Source organism: Silene latifolia, chromosome 2 (assembly GCF_048544455.1).
Source record: "Silene latifolia isolate original U9 population chromosome 2, ASM4854445v1, whole genome shotgun sequence".
Taxonomy (NCBI): Eukaryota; Viridiplantae; Streptophyta; class Magnoliopsida; order Caryophyllales; family Caryophyllaceae; genus Silene; species Silene latifolia.
Window position 1 is genome coordinate 124,246,064 of NC_133527.1, and position 6,000 is coordinate 124,252,063.

Sequence of the window (6,000 nt, forward strand, 5' to 3'; positions counted from 1 at the left end):
AGTCTGGTATTTAAGGAATTCTTTGTTCTACGCGAGTTCTCGAAGGTGTCATGGGCCCATCTCGTAAGGGTGCTATTAAGAAGGGAGAGTTTGGAAGAACGCAGCCGAAAGAGCTGCACCACGTTAGGGAGACAAGGGGAAGGAAGAACGGATAAAAAAACCACAAAGACTCAAACTTAAACCTCTTAGGAGCATAAATGACGTGAACGGAAGTTCTAAGCATAATGGGAGAGTGGTCCGAGGAAAGACGAGTGAGATGGTAATCATGGGAGTTTTGGTATTGGTCAAGCCAGGAATGCTTAACCCACACCTTGTCAATATGCTCAAAAATAGGGTTGATGCATATGCGATTAGTCCATGTAAATTTAGGCTCAGAAAACCCTATGTCAGTCAGATTACAAGTATTCATAGTGGACTTAAATAAATTGACTCTACTGTGTTTGATACCATTGCCACCCAACTTTTCCGACGCACAAGTAAGCTCATTGAAGTCACCAATACAAACCAGGGAGTACTCAGGTTATGCGAAAGGGTCAAAATATCATTCCACAACAGTCTGCACCTTCTAAACTTGAGACTCGCATAAATAGTTGAAAGTAAAAAGACAAAGTTATTAGAGATTACCTGAACCACTATATTCATAATTTGAGTGATTTTATTGATAAAAGTCACTGCAACACCCCTCGCATTCCAAAGAATGATGATGCTCTCGGCAAAACCAACCAGGTCAAGGACCTCAAAGGAGTCAAAGGGAAGCTTATGCACAATGGTCAAGGAGTTAGGAGAAGAGACTCTAGTTTTAGAAAGGATGACCACATCCAGCCTGTGAGCATTGATCAAGTAGAAGATATGAGTAGAAAAGGATGGCCTAGCGATGCCCCAACGGTTATTATAAAACAAACCGTAGTTATTAATAATAACAATGGTAATCATAAAACAAACCGTTGTTATTACCTTTTCTCCAATAAACTATTAAGCGCGTGCATTACTATCAACAATGAGTTGATCAGATAAAACTGTTGTTATTACCTTCCCATTCACTCTTTTAATTCACAACGGATGTCCTTTAACAACAACGGGTATAACCCGATGTTATAATACTTACATAAACGGTTTTATGTCATGAAACCATTGTTATTACTTTCCCACCAAAGTATTATTCAATACAGGGACTTATTTTCACAACGGATAATTTATAACGACAATGGTTATAAACCGTTGTTATAACCTTTGGCAATAGTTATTTTAAAAAAACGAAACCGTTGTTAAACGTTTTAACAACGGCCCGAACGACAACTGTGGACATGGGCCACCCGCGGTACGCGTGAAAGGGCTTGAATAAACCTGCATTTGTGGAGTCGCCACCAATATTTATGAGAAATTAGAACCGTTCGAATACCTCGTGTCATGTCAAGACACAAAGTAATGACATAGAAACTAAGAACTCGTTACCCTTAGCATTCTATGTCTAGAATGACTCTCGTAGATGCCAATGGACACGGATGCCCAGAGATAACTAGAGTAAGGGGTGAGGGTACGTATTAGGAAGCTCTTTAATCGAACACCTAATCCCGCCCGCCCCGATAGCGGCATCTACTAATGATTAGGGAAATCGTTCATATTTGATAAGTTGTCGATGTAATGCATGCAATGCAACAAACACAGATTAATCCTAGCATGTAAATTTAACTATGTTGGTGAACACGTAATTTTAGCAAACAATATGGTCGAAGTTGTACGTTAGATTAGATTACATGTGAAAGACAAGTAAATAAATCACACAAGGTAATAACAAATAAGATAATTAAATTACAATAATTATAAGGATTACAAGGTTTAATTGATTTACGTCAAAAGCACATTCAAAACGGAATTTTGGAAAAGAAAATAAAAGAATTAGAATTAAAAGGTCAAAACTACGGCAGATTAGAGGCGAAAATACAATTAATAGTCGATTTAATACGTAATTAGAAGCTACGTCAAGGCGAGAAAGAAATTCAGGGACAGAAGCCAACCCAGAACAGGCGCAGCATCTGCTGCGTCACTTGGAAGAGGCGCAGCTTCTCCTGCGCCTGTTCTTGAGTTGGACTCTGTCTGTGAAGTCAGAATCGCGGATTGTTAATGTTCATTGGTAATTTTAATATCAGTTATTGATATTAGACTCAAGTAGAAGTGATTTAATAGATTACATGCATCTGAAACCATCATAAAACGAACATAAAGGTGAAAATTTACGGCGATTTAACATGATTAATATTAATACGATGTCGGAAACGGGTTAATATAAAAATTCGAAATTAATGGTGGAAATGAAAGATTACGAATTAATGACAAAAACAGAATTAAAACATGTATCAAAGACGAATTCAAGAGACTTGACATGAATGAACCGGGCCTCTTAAATCCGGGTTTGTATGAGTGACGATAACCCGCAAATATCGAGTTATAAGGGATTTATATCGAATTATGCGTTATAATTTGAAAAAGATTAATTAAAAACACGATTATATACTGAAAATCACAAAAGAAACGAAAGAAATAAGAGAAAGGGGAAAATTACAGAAGGCCGTGGAAGAAGAAGAAAGGCAGAAGCAGCGGCAGCCTCAGGAAGAGGTGCAACAGATGCTGCGATTCTTCGAAGAGGCGCAGCTGCTACTGCGTTTCTTCTCGACGCCAGACCTCCCCCGTTTTGTAAATACGGTTTTGAAAGGTGTTTTTTTTAAGACGGTTTTGAGCGTGCTTTTGATATAAACCTTAAATTCGTGGTACAAAATAAAAAGGTACAATAAAATAAATAGGAATTTACACCCTCAGACTTACATGTTTGACGAAACGAGATTGACTAAGTTATCTTTTAGTGACTGCTAGACTCGAATAATGCTTGGAAAGTGCTCTTGTTAAAGGATTTAGATTAATTGATTAGATTGATTGAGGTGGAGTTGGTCAAATTGGTCGGTCTATGCAACGTCACTGGGACTCAGAATGATCAAGCACATAGGTGTCGAAAGCGAAGAGCGTGGTCTAGAATCCAAAGAGAGAAGAGAAGGGCGGACACTCGCGTGCCAAATATAGAGACCGAAGGTCTCTATTTGTACTAAACACACGAAGGAGTTTAGGTTTGGCACGGATGCGGAAACAAATCTCGAAAAGATTCTGGAAAGCATGGAAAGAGGGTTGGGGAAGAGGCGCAACAACCACTTCGACCTTTGGAAGAGGCGCAACACCTGATGCGTCATCTCCCCAGAGGTTTCCTCCTCTGCAAGCAAGCTTTCCGCGTTTTATTATGGAATTTCGGTAGACGTATACTTCCTTATTCCACAAAACACAATATACGGAAGATATTTCCTTAGAAAATATTAATTTTAATAAGGAATTTATATCCAGAGAATTCTAGAACACTCCGGAATGTTCATACTCGGTATTTAAACGGTTTTTAGAAAATGAAGCGGTGTTTGACCCGGACTCCAAATGAACTCTAATTACTGTCAAAACGACCGTATCGGCGCATAGATGACGACTATGAGGTTGACTTGAGTATTTGAGCTATCACTTGTTGATGAACTTACGAACTGTCACAAATTATTCCGCGTACCAAACATGCGGCCCAATCATTACTGGGTGGTTGGCGGGAGGTGCAGAAACAAGGTATTTACAGAGCCCCCACTTTGACTGAGGCTTGGACAAGGCGAAAGTCAAAGTATAGCCATCAGATCAATCGAAGATTACAACCTGACGACTATGACGACGCGAGGCAGCTCAAGGGGTCTGAGCCAAGGACCTGTCGTCGGTAACATTTTAGAGTCTGTCGACTTCCGGGGAGGGTCGTTTAAAGTCCATTAGACTACGTAAGGAAGCTCGCCAGCCATAGGAAGAAATCATACCTGGGGAATCTGCTTATGTCGGTCCTCAAACAAACTATCATTGGGGAATGTTTCGACGATTAGGAACATCTTGATCGTCATGGAAGAAATCTTGAGTGGGCAATACTGCAAAAAACTGCTGCGGAGAACACATGTATATTGACGACTAGGAACATCTTGATCGTCAGGGGGGAAATCTTGAGGGAGCAATACTGCAAAATACTACTGCGCTGGATATAATGATTTAAGCAATACTGCAAAATACTGCTGGGGAACATGAAGACTTGGGGAGTACTGCAAAATACTATTGGGGAACATATCGATGACTCTGTCGGGGCCGCATCATAACTTTCGCTGGGGAGAATATATCGATGACTCTATCGGGGTCGAATCATACGTTGAGGAATAAAAACGTCGTGGTTGTCTATAGTCTGTTGAGGAGAAAATACCAATCTGGACGAAGAAAACATCCAAAAAAGAGAGCAATATGCTGGAGAAGAGACGCATAAAGCCCGAGCCCACAAATAACAAACTTATTACAAATTTTGGGGGAGCTTTGTTTAGGAAAAGGCGCAGCAGAAGCTGCGACCTTTGGAAGAGGTGCAGCTAGAGCTGCGTCCTTTCCCAAGCTCGTCCCTGTCTGGGTAAAAACGCGACTTAAGTCGTGTTATGTTTTTATTTCAAAACACAAACACTCCGTCTTTCTCACAAAAACCCGACCAAATTCCGCCAAAAAATTGCTCAAATATCACCATTAGCCATGACTAATCAAGGTATGTATCTTGTACTTGCTTTTATTTGCATTTGAGCTTGATTTTTGAGTCAAAAAATTAGGGTTTATATGCACTTCATGTCAAAAATTTGGGCTTTTATCCCAAACGAAATTGCCTCATGAAATTGACATTAGAAATGAGTAATTGGCCATGTTAGGAACACAACCATGTATTTCCTTTGAATTTTCATCGAGTATTAAGGATTTGAGGACGAAATGTGACGGTTTCTCTACTAAACCGTAAAACCCTTTGAAAATGGCCCTATATTAGCCCATTTTTGATGAAACTTGGTGTTCTGGAACCCTTGAGTAATGGATAAACTTGCTATCATGCTGGATTTTTGATTTGTGACAGCTTCTTTGGGACACTTTTTCATGGCATAATTGACATTGTAGTGAAATGCTGCTGAATTTTTGGATTAAACCCGTAACTAGGCTTGAATTTAGACTTGTCTTTACCCCTCCTACCACATGAGTGGTTGGACTTTGGAAAGCGTGGCCAAAGATGGCCAGAAATGCCGTTTTTATGCTTGAAATGCTCGAAAATGATTGAAAATACGCTTAACATTGCTTCATTTACTTTGATTGCATAGGATATTCCTTCTACATTGGGGACGGACTTCATGTAGACCGGCGTTGACGTTGAGCTTTCTACCGTTCAGGTGATGGAGGAGGACTTAGAGGAGGAGGAAGAGGCCCCACGGAGGGCCAACGTGGGACGAGGCAAGCACCAGCTCACATGAGCGCCTGAGTGGGCAGAGAAATGGGATGGTAGACATCTCATTTAGACGGCTGAGAGTCACTTGTCGTATAGGACGACAAGGAGTATGGTGAGCCTTCAATTCACCATTTCCTTTTATTTACATATTGAGCATTTCCTTGTCTGTTTATTCCATTCCTCATGATTTTCTTGTGCTTGTCTATGATTAAGAAAACTTTCTTTTGAATTGACGTAGGATGCTGGGAATATGAGGTCCTTCTCGGGTTACACGACGATGATGGATGCCTTTGGGAAGCTGACGGAGGAGGAGCAGACTATCATCGAGCATGGAGCCTTTGGTGCTTTGGTGAGAGGCTGAACAGAGATCAAGGAAATGAAGATTCGGGCCAACCTTTGTCTGATTCGAGCCTTTCATGATCGGTTATAGGACACGACCTCGACTTTCCATATGCCTTTTGGAAATATTGGGGTCACACTGGAGGACACGACATGATCTCGGGTCTGCCGTGTGGAGAGGAGCCGGTGGTGTGGCCATCGACGGCCATGAGAGTAGACTCGGTCGAGGCGAGGAGTCTGATCTGCTGGAACCTGGCTACGAGTGCGGCCCAGATTTTTGGTTTGGTGCCGAGTTCTTACGTGAGAGACTA